This window comes from Protopterus annectens, chromosome 2.part1, assembly GCF_019279795.1.
Source record: "Protopterus annectens isolate FY-2018-M chromosome 2.part1, PAN1.0, whole genome shotgun sequence".
In the NCBI taxonomy this organism is placed as follows: Eukaryota; Metazoa; Chordata; order Ceratodontiformes; family Protopteridae; genus Protopterus; species Protopterus annectens.
The window spans coordinates 1,742,630,926-1,742,645,567 of record NC_056729.1 but is presented as its reverse complement, the minus strand read 5'-3'; the positions used below and the strand labels follow the sequence as shown (position 1 = coordinate 1,742,645,567).

At 39.0% G+C, this 14,642-nt stretch overlaps 1 protein-coding gene across 4 annotated transcripts in view; it reads left to right on the top strand.

Annotated features, from left to right (window-relative positions):
- Positions 1-14,642, top strand: part of ACAP3 (ArfGAP with coiled-coil, ankyrin repeat and PH domains 3) — a 1,969,869-nt gene that overhangs the window by 1,880,944 nt on the left and 74,283 nt on the right. The gene's annotated exons all lie outside the window — the stretch shown is intronic.

Below are 14,642 nucleotides of genomic sequence, written 5' to 3'. Positions count from 1 at the left end.
ACTATTCTGTATTACATTAATCAGTAGATTGGTATGTGTAGCAGATCTCTTAGTTTGCCCGTCTTCAGAAAGATTTAGTTCAGAGAAGTTTCTTAGGGGGGGCTTACGAGATAGTTCATGGTGTCTGTACAGATCAAGGCACTTGATAGTGTGTCAGCTTGTCAGCTGAGAGACGTCTGAAACTGCTATGCTAAATATCTAATTTGTTTTTAAACCTCTAAAAAGCTGATGGCTAAAATATTATATGGAATGATGTTCTTTGTTTAAAATTTTAAATTAAATTTTATATATAGGAACAAACATAATAAACGGGATAACAGTTATTTGTGCAGAGAATACTGTTCTGTAGTTTCTGAGGAAACTGACCTGTTGCATTAGTACACATAGGGATTCATTTATGCATTGAGTTTAAGAAGTGTGTTGGCATTGTACTGAAACCACTTAAAAGCTAACTTCTCAAATAATGAAATTCTAGAAGCCCTAAATGACAAATATAAGGTACAGTAAAGTATATGAGTAATGTGTGATTGCAGAGGTCACTGCTAACAACAAAAGCTTTGCATAGTTATGAGCCCATATTTCTTCTGGCCTTACAAGAAAGGAAATGTGATCTTGAAGGATAATTACATTATTATTATTGTTATTATTATTTGAAAATCCTGTACATTATAAGCAGATAACATTTTTAATTATTGATGCATAATTAATATTAAATGTAAGAAGAATTAACATGTTCTATTCCTTAATTATTAGAAGTACTCAGGTTAAGTGAATACTGCTTCTATGGAAATGCATCCTTCTCAGTTTTGAGAACAGTAAGTAGCAGTGTTGTAGTCCTCGACATTTTTAACACCTGCCACATACCTAAATGGGTAAGATTGTTGGTGGGTGTAACTTGGCTGACAAAGGTCTGAACATTGCAGAATCTCTGCTGGGAACTGACAACATGTATAATCACTTGAAATGATCCAGTTACATGTTAAGGAATAATCCTAGACCCAGTAATGTAATCTGTACTTAAATTTATAAGATTTATAAACTTGAGTCATGTGGCAAAGTGTCAGTCACTTTAACCATATCCAGCAAGACCTTCTCCATAGGGACACCTTGATCCATCTCTCAGACATTGAATCACAGCATTTTTAAAGTCTGATACACAAAGCCTTCCTAGAATAACATCATGTGGGAAAAAAAGAGCAGATATTACACCCTAGGTGGAGCCTTCTGTAAGGCATTAAATAGTTCTATGTGTAGAGAGAATAGATGCCAAACTAACCGGACTGTAGGTTTCCAACATTATCCTGTCACCACCCCAATAACTTTTCACTCTCTCTTCTAAAAAAACCTGAGAAGTGGTGATAGTTTAGGCATATTTCAAGGACAGTAAGTCTAATAGCTAGAGAGAAATAAAAAATAATAGAGAAAAGGGTAGGAGCTGTTAACGTGCTGTTTCATATTCTTCTTTACCTGTCCTTCAGGGTCACCATGGGAGTAGACAGCACCACAACAAGCACTTAGCCAAGTTTGTGGGTATAGTCAGAAACCCTTATCCTGTCTCAATGTCATCCTTGTAAGACTCTCTGTGGGGATCCACATGTTGATATCACAGCATATTATGATGCCGAGCCTTCACAGCATGTGGTTGACTTCTTGATGACCATTGACAGTGAAAGCGGTTGGAGATCTTGGATCATAGTTGTTGTAGGACAACAGACAGCAATCTGTGTAATCTGAAGTAGTGTCTTTGTCGAATTCCCATCTTTGTGTCAGCAGTCACCTTTATGGTGCATTTTAGTAGGAGTATTGCAGGGATTTGGCAGTTTTGCTGATAACATGTATACAATGTAAAAATTTAGATTTTAAATTTGCATAATAATTGTATAAATTACTGTACTATTTACCAAAAAACTTCATGACGTTTATAACTCTGCGATAAAGAAAATTCAGATGGTGATCTCATGATGTCAAGTTTGCCATGTGCTTTCCTTTCCTTATACAGATGAATAACCTTTCATTGAATGTCTCGTCCATCATAAATAGAGATACTACACCTATAACATATGTACTTGCAGAAATTAATAATGTTTATTGTTTCCAGCATGTTTTAGGGGAGAATCTCATTCAATATGAAGGTTTTGTCACATATTACTATTTGCTTATTCACGGCATTACTCACTAATTCTATAACTTCAGACGATTCACTGGGCATCAGGTTTTGGTTTCTGTTTATCACTCCATACTACTCTGGATAACTGCACTTCTGTCCTGCATCATTCCACTGGAGTCATGGGTCACTCTACCACTGCCCTGCATCACTCCACTACTGCCCTCCTCAACTGCGCTGCATCACTGCACCGTAGCCTAACATCAATTGCAGCCCTGCATAACTGCAGCACAGCTTTGCAAACCTACATCACTCCACCACTGTCCTGCTTCACTGCACTGTAGTTGTATATCATTGCAGTGCAGAACAGTAACCCTGCATCACTGCACTGTAGCCCTGCGACCCTGCATGACTGTACTGTAACGATGCAACCCTGCATCACTCTAACATCTAAAATTGCAGTGCATCTGTGCATTGTAACCCTGTATTACCCTGCTGCAGCCCTGCAGCCAGGTATCACTCTACTGCAGCCCTGCATCACTCCACATGGATGCCAGCTGTCTGTAAATTAAAATGCAGATGTTCTTCTCATGTGATGCATTCGTTAGCTGACTCTGGTGATTTTGAGCATGACTGCCTCAGCCATACCACAAGTTAAAGGTAGCACAGGTAGCATTACAGATTGTTTTGTTTCACCTTCCCTTCAAACAACTAATTTTATCCAGAAAAGGTGTTGTCCTCTTTGCTGGCACCCTCCTTTAGACCTCCTTTCCAGCTGTGATCAGAAGTTTTCTTTATTTTTGCAGATCGTCCTTGTTCAGAAGGTTCAGGCTGTGCCCTGATAGCGTAAGAGCTGTAATGAGATATTGCCTGAAGGACTCGAATGTTTTTCCACAATCCTCACACTTCCACAGCCCTCTCTGTTTTAAGTATTACTGATTGTGGGTGGAAACTCTGCCTTTGTGAAGTTGGTCTTTGTTGTCACTGTTTAGGAGAAACAGTTCCTCAAATTTTGGGTGTGTGCATATGGAAATGAGCCCTGATGGATGCATGCAGATAGGTGGATACACTTTCCTCCAGACTGTCTTCACAAGAATTGTTTTTTAATACCTCTCTACCTCTAAGCCCAAGAAAATTGGATGAAGGTGAACATAATGGGGAGACAGAAGCCCAAAAGTAGGGAACATATTAATATTGCTCTTAGAAACTTAGAAAGCTGTCAGAATAAATTATTTTTCATTAGCATGCATTTTCTGAAAAATATTAAGTCTGAAACTCAATTGTCTGCCATTATTTATTGATTTCAGTCTGCAACTATTTGCCAGAAAACCTCCAGATTGTATGAGGACTAGACCAAAAATATGAAGCAAAAACGTGGACATTCTGTGAAATTCTGGACATCTGAGAGATGCATACACATTTTACTCCTGTCATTAACTGCTGTTACATATGGATTTTTGTGCATTTTACGCATATATTTTATTACCTTTTCATCTGTTTTGCTAATTTCTGTGTATCCTTAAAGCTTCTGCTGCTCAGTGTCTCACAAACAGAAATGGATATTTTCCTCTAGTTGTTTGTTTTATATTTGTTATGAATAAGAGATGCAGTCAGTGAACAAATGTTCTCTTCCTGCTCAGGAAGAATTGAGCAGTGTACATAGTGCAATGTTAACAGCTGCCCCTTTTGCTGAAAATGATGACGGTATATATGACAGAAAGGGAAGTGGCAGCGATAGCAGTCATCTGCTATATTCAACAATATGAAAAAGACTCTGCTAGAAGTCTACGTTGCTTTGAACCTCTTTCTAAGACACTAATAAGAGCCCTTATGTGCAGGACCTAACTCAATTACAGTGCTGTAAATCTTCAGGCCAAACAGAACACATTTTAGTCATAGCAAATGTGCATGGCAGAGAAATTAAATTAGTCCGTTAGTGTGTTTCTAGGGTCTTAAAAAATAGAAAACATTCTTATGGCATTGACCTCTTTATCTTTTGTAATCGGCAGTAGCAGAAAGTATCCCATAGGTGTTTAGTCCACCTGGGTAGCTTCCCATGGCATGCGTCTATTCCAAAAGCTGCTCTCTATTTATTTTGTGTGGTTGTCCTGTTGCTGGGTTGATGGTTTAGCATCTGTTAAGATGGCTTGTCCTATGACCTAGGAGACACGATCATTAGGGACTTCTTTTTAAAAAAGCAGCATGTGTAACAACATTCTGCAAAGGCAAACAGCATGACAGAATGCACTTGTGAATTCCGCTGTCACTTATAGTAACACCTGTACATGTCATGTTATATTCCCTGAATTGTCTAGGGCATCACAAGTGAAATCTGCATTTTGTAACTCCTTGGAATGATACCAGAGAGTAGTTTCAGATTTGTTTGTAACAACAGGTTCTGTACTTCTGAGTGGGATTTTGAAAAGTATATATTTAATTAACCACAAGGATGTTAGCGCTTTCAGGTATAAAACCCTTCTTCAGACACAAAATGTTCACCAGTTGTTGATACATTTATACAAAGTTGCACCAATCACAATGCAGAATCAATAAAATAATTAAAATCGATTAAAATTAATCATTTTGAATATATGGTCTACGCCTACTCAAAACCGATTTTAAAGGCACCATAGCATTTAAACCTGGGTGCCTATTGGCACCCAACTCAATAATCCATCTAGTCTCACAATATTCAGTATAACCTGTTAAATTGCCTTTTCTACCATCCCCATTGACCTGCTGTAACACTAATTTGTTACAGGAAATTTGGACCTCTTATTAATGAATCTACAAGCCTTACAGCGCTGACATGGAAACGTTCCAACCGTATTGTTATAAATGGGGTCATTCACTTTAGTCTGTTTATCACAGAGTAATTGCTTTAAATTCTTATTCCTCTTAAAGACAAAATCTGGGTATTTACCCGCTATGCCCCTTAATGTATCATCAGTCTGTAGAATGTTCCAGTTGCTTCTAATTACATTTTGTACCCATCTGATATCACTACTATAAGTCACATATAATGGAACCTTGCTCTTATTAACTATTTTCTTTTTTCTAATATTTCTACGTGTATGATTCTGAACACCTTTGGAAGAGAACCAGGGTGCTGTCTCTGTTTCTCTAACTCCTATAACATCATTCATGGTACTGTCTACATCATCACTGGAGAATGATTTATACCAACTTAAGCGGTTGCAATGGCAACAATTACATCTAGAAGCCTGCCTGCATTTTCATGTGGTTCCGCGAGGTATGAGAGTTCTCTGTATGCCTACTTATGGGGATCGTTATCCAGAATTACTGACACAATGGCAGGAGTTAAATCTTGAGACGAGTTCACAGTATATGAGTCTCTTGATTAATTTCTTCCTGCCTGAGGAACAGAAATTAGCTAAATCTATTGAATCTACACAGTTGGAAATTGAAACTAAGTTTTCTAGTGATAACTGTGTACTTAAAATGGATGTGCTATATTGTGCCATCAGTGCCTATGACACTAAACTGCAAGTGAAAGCTATGAAATTAGTGAGAGACTACAATGATTTTCGGCATGGTAATATCTTTATGTGGCCGAGGAATTCTACCTCTGTTCCTCGGAGAACTACCAACACTACAATGAGTATGAATGGGTCACGATTGGTTAGTTCACATAGTCCCTCGTTTTCTATTGGCCGATTGATGAGGAGTTCGTCCAATCGTTCAGGTGAACAGAGGGGAATGACCACACTGGTGACATCTACTGTGAATGAAATGCCCTCGGGACGAGTAACGATTGAGGTGAATAGCATCTTAACATCGGAGGGGTCAGTAGCACAAGCTGACATTGTGGAATCTGTGAATAATGCAGGAGAGTTTTCAGGAGAGATCATCAGTAATAAACAGCCTATTGCCACTGTTCATAATGATGTGAATGTTTCTCCAGCGGATAAAGATGAAGTTGCAGCAATGAGTGAGGGGCAGGAGAGATGGAAAGTTATAGTGGAACAAGGAGCACGACTGAAGACCCTGTACTCACAGTTGGTTTTTCATCCGTTGCCAGTTCCTGTGAGGAAGAAGAAAGAGAAACGACTGGATAAGCAGGGGGGAGACTCCATGAAGAGACTGAGCAGTCAAGAAAGAAAACGGAGAAAACCTCAGTATGACTGCAGGTACTGACAATTTGGTGTTTAATTTCTCTAGTGTTGAATTATCTGAGACACAATTACGTGTGTTAGGTAAAGGTCTTAATTTTTTTCCTTCTACAAAACACAACTATACAGATTTAATTATTGAATTGGAACAATTTGGTAGGAATTTACGATTAAAGAAAATGTTTGGAGAAAGGGAAATGTTTCAGTGGGTAATAGATTAAGGAAACCGAGTGTATTTATGCCCAACCATGACTCTACTGTGGACATTTTCATTAAGACTTGAGGAGATCAGTTACGCTCCTTAGTGGACTATCATTCCAATCACTGTTTTTATAATTTTACACAGGAAGAAAAATCTTCTTTAAAAGCATTACAGGACAATCAAAATTTAGTTGTACGACCGGCAGACAAGGGAGGGACAATTGCAGTAATGGATTTTGCTTATTACAAAGATAAAATTGAATCTATGCTCTTTACTAATTCTACATCTGATAAGATTGATGTTAATTTGATTAATGATATAATTCTACATGTTAAAAATATTTTATGTGAACTAAGGCAATCTGATATCATCACGCAAGAAATTTTTGATTTTGCTTCTGTTGACTATCCAGTTATACCGATCTTCAAGGCATTGCCTAAGATATATAAAGATGCACATGACCCACCCTTTAGACCCTTAGTTTTGGGCAGGGGGTGCGTCACTGAACACTGTTCTTTATGGATAGAATCCAAGTTGAAAAATGTTGTTGGCTATGTACCTAGAATAGTGATGGACAGTGCACATTTTTTAATTAGCCTATACAGTTTTGTAGATGGACATGATTTTGATACTTTATATCTAATGGTCACTTTGGATGTAAAGGACTTGTTTACTGTCATACCCAATGGGGTATGGCATTAAAGCTATTGGAAGGTTGCTAACTAGAGAAGAGTCTATTAGTCAGCAAGAATTGACACAAATTAAATGTCTCTTAGAACTAGTATTAGGGCATAATGTTTTCATGTTCAATGGACAATACTTTTGGCAGAAATGAGGGGTGGCCATGGGAACCCCCTGTGCCAATTCTTATGCAAATTTAGTTCTTACCTTATGGGAAGAGGAAACCATTTTCAATATATGTAATCAGTGGTCACAATATGTGGCATTCTATGTACATTTTGTTGACAACATTTTTATGCTGTGGACAGGAACTAATGGGATGGTAACACAGTTCATTCATTATATTGAACAATCGACTGATTCTTTTGAGGTTTTCGGCCAATTACTCATAAACTAAGATGGAGTTTCTAGATACTGTTAGACCAATGAGATGAGGGTCTGATTCATTCTAAAGTATATAGGAAACCCTGTTGGAAGAATGGCCTTTTAGCCAAGGATAGTATGCATCCAGGGTTTGTATTCCGTAACATTGTTAAGAGACAAACCATACTTCTATCAAGGCTTTGTAAAGATAATGATACCCTGCAAGATGAACTGAATTTGTTTAATACTAGATTAATAGCCAGGGGTTATAAGCAAAATGATGCAGACAGTACCATGAATGATGTTATAGGGGTTAGAGAAACAGAGGCAGCACCCTGGTTCTCTTCCAAAGGTGTTCAGAATCATACACGTAGAAATATTAGAAAAAAGAAAATAGTTAATAAGAGCAAGGTTCCATTATATGTGACTTATAGTAGTGATATCAGATGGGTACAAAATGTAATTAGAAGCAACTGGAAAATTCTACAGACTGATGACACATTAAGGGGCATAGTGGGTGAATACCCAGATTTTGTTTATAAGAGTAATAAGAATTTAAAACAATTACTCTGTGATAAACAGACTAAAGTGAATGACCCCATTTATAACAATATGGTTGGAACGTTTCCATGTCAGCTCTGTAAGGCTTGTAGATTGAGTAATAAGAGGTCCAAATTTGTTCATCCAATAACAGAGAAGGAATATATTTTTAGAGTTAGGGCTACTTGTTTAACAACTAATATTGTATATTTAGCTATCTGTGACAGCTGCCCCTCATTTGATGTAGGGAAGACGAATTGTAGATTCAAACATAGGATCTTTAGACATTTGTCAGCGGTTAGATTAAAAGACAAGAGAAATGCACTTTCCTTACATATAGAGAAGAATCTAGGACATCAGTTTTCTTTTTAAGTGTTACAGCAGGTCAATGGGGATGGGAGAAAAGGCAGTTTAACAGGTTATACTGAATATTGTGAGACTAGATGGATTACTGAGTTGGGTGCCCATAGGCACCCAGGTTTAAATGCTATGGTGCCTTTAAAATCGGTTTTGAGTAGGCGTAGACCATATATTCAAAATGATTAATTTTAATTGATTTTAATTATTTTATTGATGAGGTGCATGGCAAAGAGAGAGAGATGGTGAAGGCTAAGGATAAGGCGTATGAAGAGTTGTATGGACACTAAGGAGGGAAAAAAGGACCTGTACCAGTTGGCTAGACAGAGGGACCGAGCTAGTAAAGATGTGCAGCAGGTAAGGGTGATAAAGGATAATGAGGGAAATGTACTCACAAGTGAGGAGAGTGTGTTGAGCAGATGGAAAGAGTACCTTGAGGGGCTGATGAATGAAGAGAATGAGAGGGAGAGAAGGTTGGATGATGTGCAGATAGTGAATCATGAAGTGCAGTGGATTAACAAGGAGGAAGTAAGGATAGCTATGAAGAGGATGAAGAACAGAAATGCTGTTGGTCCAGATGACATATCTGTGGAAGCATGGAGGTCTTTAGGTGAAATGGCAGTGGAGTTTTTAACTAGATTGTTTAATGAAATCTTGGAAAGTGAGAGGATGCCTGAGGAATGGAGAAGAAGTGTTTTGGTACCGATTTTTAAGAGTAAGGGTGATGTGCAGAGCTGTAGCAACTACAGAGGGATTAAACTGATCAGTCACAGTATGAAGTTATGGGAAAGAGTAGTGGAAGCTAGGTTAAGAAGGGAGGTGATGATTAGTGATCAGCAGTATGGTTTCATGCCAGGAAAGACCACTTCAGATGCAATGTTTGCTCTGAGAGTGTTGATGGAGAAGTACAGAGAAGGTCAGAAGGAGTTGCATTGTGTCTTTGTGGATTTAGAGAAAGTATATGACAGGGTGCCTAGAGAGGAGTTGTGGTATTGTATGAGGAAGTCGGGAGTGTCAGAGAAGTATGTAAGAGTGGTACAGGATATGTACGAGGGTAGTGTGACAGCGGTGAGGTCTGCGGTGGGAGTGACGGATGCGTTTAAGGTGGAGGTGGGATTATATCAAGGATCAGCTCTGAGCCCTTTCTTATTTGCAATGGTGATGGACAGGTTGACAGACGAGATCAGACAGGAGTCCCTGTGGACTATGATGTTTGCAGATGATGTTGTGATCTGTAGTGAGAGTAGGGAACAGGTGGAGGAGACCCTGGAGAGGTGGAGATATGCTCTAGAGAGAAGAGGAATGAAGGTCAGCAGGACTAAGACAGACTATGTGTGTGTGAATGAGAGGGAGGATAGAGGAATGGTGAGGATGCAGGGAGTAGAGGTGGTGAAGGTGGATGAGTTTAAGTACTTGGGATCAACAGTTCAGAGTAATGGTGAGTGTGGAAGAGAGGTGAAGAAGAGAGTACAGGCAGGATGGAGTGGGTGGAGAAGAGTGTCAGGAGTGATTTGTGACAGACGAGTACCAGTAAGAGTGAAAGGGAAGGTCTACAAGAGGGTAGTGAGACCAGCTATGTTATATGGGTTGGAGACAGTGGCATTGACAAAAAGACAGGAGTCAGAGCTTGACGTGGCAGAGTTGAAGATGTTAAGATTTACACTGGGTGTGACGAGGATGGACAGGATTAGGAATAAGTATATTAGAGGGTCAGCCCAGGTTGGAAGGTTTGGAGACAAAGCCAGAGGGGCAAGATTACGTTGGTTTGGACATGTGCTGAGGAGGGATGTAGAGTATATTGGGAAAAAGATGCTAAGGATGAAGCTGCCAGGTAACAGGAAAAGAGGAAGGCCTAAGATAAGGTTTATGGATGTGGTGAGAGAGGACATGCAGGTGGTTGGTGTGACAGAGCAAGATGCAGAGGACAGGAAGAAATGAAAACAGTTGATCTGCTGTGGCGACCACTAACGGGAGCAGCCGAAAGAAGAAGAAGATTGTGACTGGTGCAAATTTGTATAAATGTATCAAGAACTGGTTAACATTTTATGTCTGAAGAAGGGTTTTATACCCAAAAGCGCTAACGTCCTTGTGGCTAATTAAATATATACGTTTTATCCTGGTGGTCTGTGGATCATTTCTACCTGCTTTTTAACTTATTTTGGAACACAGACCTTTACTGCCTTCCACTTTGGGTTCTTCTCTCCTGAGTGGGATTTTGGTAAGATTACTTTTGGTGCAGTTCTTAGACCAAATCATTAAGTTATTTTAAAGCATATTTCATTTATTTCACAACTAGTCTGGACAAAGACCATTGTCAGCTATGGCTCAGTCCAGACTAACAAGATGCATCATACAGACAGTTATAAAATCACTGTACAAATGTTTTTATAGATTTGTCAAGTGGGAACAAATTCATACCAAAGCAACATTCTACAGATAGCTTGCAAATACCTGCCACTTCATAACTCAGTACAATGTTAGCACATATTCAGTATGCTCATCTAAGAAAGCCAGTGCTGTTTAACAGTAGCAGTGAAGGCAGGATAGTGATGGTGAAGCACTTTACAACGAGAACTAATTATCTTGGCTGCAGTAAACTTAAAGAAGGCTCTTTGGAGATGTAAGCAAGACCTTGGCACAGTTAAGTAGGAAGTGCATATAATGGTCAAACTGACCAGCTGAGCAGGTAATAAAACACCAAGAAAGCTTCAGTCATTGCTGCTCGATTCTTATGGTTTACTGTATCTTCTTGGGCTTGGCCATATTCATGGTGCAGTGCCATTTGTGGGGTTTGGCAAACTGTAACTCAAACTTACATTGGAATATAGTATATATACTGTCATTCTGAATTTTTATAGGAAATTAATTTTGCTTGATGAGAGATATACTGCTGACGTCACTTTTTCTAGTTGCTAAACCAAAGGTTGATCTTCACAGTAAATTGTTTTTGACAATGAAGCAAGCGACTGCCATTTTTGGTAATGCATTTGTGGACCAGCTCAAGTTATGGCAACTGACATGAAAGTACAGCTTGTGGTAGGGATTTATGTCCAGGGTGGGAAGGCAGTGGGCTTTCCGTTTTGACCATCAGTGATGCCCAGAGCAGACAGAGAGACAGAGAAAAACATTCCTTGATGCCCAGAGCAGAGAGAGAGAGACAGAGAAAACATGGAATGGCATGTCTTATTTACTTCGACCTGTAGAATATTGGCATTAATTTATGGCAACAAAAGCACATTTGAATGCCAGAATCTGATGATTAATTTAGTAGTCCTTTTGTATTTTTTAATCAGGAGATTATGGACTATAGCAGCAATTCTAATTGTTTAATCACTTCCATCAACACAGGTTTCCTTTTGCTCTTTAAAAAGATCAAAACACAAGCATAGAAGCAAATGGATTTGTACTTGCTGAATAGAGGTCTTAACAGGCCATATAGAATCGAGTGTAAAGCATATTATTTAGTCTTTATTGCATACCAAAGCCCATATATTACTAGCCTTGATAGTCAGTTTCCTTCTCTACAGTCTCAGAATGTATTAAGTGCTATTTTTTTTTCCAAACTTCTTTATTAAATTTAGACATACGACAAAGGCAATCTTACATTTATATAAATGAAAAAGATACAAAATGATATATCACTTGAGTTACAATTTACATCACAGACACCATTGAAACAACTGTAGTTCTAAACATTATACATCACTTATAAGCCATCCAGTAATTTGAGAAACATTCTGTACTAGTGAAATAGATTGTCCAGTTCTCAGTAGGAGCAGGTCATCTGCATTTGCACAGTAGTGATAAAACAGCTTGCATGCAGTCACTGATAAATAGAAAAGAACAGGGCTGAATGTACCAGTTGGTACATGTGGTTAAGGCTTTGAGCTGTAATTCCTGGGGTACAGGGTTTGATTCCCTTAGCTATCATTTGCCTACTATGCAACTTTAAACAGCTCACTTAACTAGACAGTGCTTAGGGGTAACTGGGAATTCAGTCTAGGTTCATTAAGCCTTATAACTACCTATGAACCTAACACAGAGTGTTGTGATACTCTGGCCTTAACAGCACCTATCTCTAAGCACTTCGTGCCTTATAATACACCTACATGTTCCTTCAGAGCTGCAGATCTGTACTTGTTTCATTAGTTATTCTTCAAATCCTAGTCCTTAGAGCCTGCCTAATAGTCTGCAATGGCCTGCTAATATGAGAGACCCTAATCTCAGCAAACTGGACCCCAGTAAGGGGCCCCTTTCGCAGTTAAAGAAGACCCCTATGTGTGCCATTGTAAATGGTAGTAATGGATTGGAGATGATTACACATACAAATGTTATACTTTATCATAATTAAAAAACTACACTAAAATAATTGCTTCCCTACATAGCACATAAAATTAAATGTGGTCATTTTAGTAATGTTCTTTTGAAGTTGACTTCACTTCATTTAGCAAAGCAGAATGGCAGCAGGGTGTTATAACTTTTCTTGGGGTGACTTCCTTCTGGAGCAGAGGGTTATCGTAGTGTAGTCACTTAGTGACTGTACACTCAGTGTAGGTAAGGGAAGTGGGCAAGCCAGATCCGTAACTTCAGGATAAGGATTGGTTCTAAGGGCTGAGTTAGTCGGGCTCAGGCATGAAGCGGGGCTGGGCACGTGCCATGGCTGGATGAGGCATTGCCCCCTCGCAGCACTCCCCCATCCCGGAGCGGACGGTGAGATGGAGGCGATGACTCTGGACATGCGCTGGGCCCTTCCTGTTGATCGCTGCGGCTGTGGCAGGCACTGATCCTGACCTGCATCCCACTTCATCCAGCAGCTAGCAGCTAACTTAGAACTGGTGCGGACTGGGGGAATCTGACTGTTTAATTAAAGCAAAGCATCACGAAGGCCCGAGACAGGTGTTGACACAATGTGATTTCTGCCCAAAGCTCTGAATGTCAAAGTGAAGAAATTCAATGAAACCTGGGTAAACAGCGGGAGTAACTATGACTGTCTTAAGGTAGCTAAATGCCTCGTCATCTAATTAGTGGTACACATGAATGGATGAATGAGTTTCCCACTGTCCTTACCTACTATCTAGCAAAACCATAGCCAAAAGAATGGGCTTGGCAGAATCAACAGGGAAAGAAGACCCTGTTGAGCTTGACTCTAGTCTAGCACTATGAAGAGACATAAGGTATAGAATAAGTGGGAGTCCTCAGCAGCAGGTGAAATACCACTACTCTTGTCATTTTTTTACTTACCCAGTGAGGTGGGGGGGCAAGTCCCACCAGGGCTATCACTTCTGGCTCCAAGCACCCGGGCGACCTGCTCCAGGAACAGTGTCAGGTGGGGAGTTTGCCACATTCATGGTGCTGTAACATTTGTGGGGTTTGGCAAACTGTAACTCAAACTTACCTTGGAATATAGTGTATATGTACTGTCATTCTGAGTGTTTATAGGAAATGAGTTTTGCCAAAGAATAATGCAGGTGTCCTAAGGTGAGGTCAGGGAGGACAGAAGCCTCCTTTGGAGCAGAAGGTCAAGTGTGATTTAGAAGTTAAAACATTTATTTATTTATTTATTTATTTATTTTACATTGGTTTACCGGGAAAGTCCGACTGGATATGTCCATTTTTAGTGGAAGCTCGGGTGAAAAGCTCCAGAAAGCAGAGTACAAATACATTAGGAACAATAGAAACATTTAGAGATAAGTATAATATGCAGTTTTCAGTAGGGTTACAAACAGATACAACTAGGAACAATAGAAACATTTAGAGAAGTATAATATGCAGTTTTCAGTAGGGTTACAAACAGATACAACTAGGAACAATAGAAACATTTAGAGATAAGTATAATATGCAGTTTTCAGTAGGGTGACAAACAGATACAACTAGGAACAATATAAACATTTAGAGATAAGTATAATATGCAGTTTTCAGTAGGGTTACAAACAGATACAACTAGGAACAATAGAAACATTTAGAGATAAGTATAATATGCAGTTTTCAGTAGGGATACAAACAGATACAACTAGGAACAATAGAAACAGTTAGAGATAAGTATAATATGCAGTTTTCAGTAGGGTGACAAACAGATACAACTAGGAACAATAGAAACATTTAGAGATAAGTATAATATGCAGTTTTCAGTAGGGTGACAAACAGATACAACTAGGAACAATAGAAACATTTAGAGATAAGTATAATATGCAGTTTTCAGTAGGGTCACAAACAGATACAACTAGGAACAATAGAAAAAATTAGAGATAAGTATAATATGCAG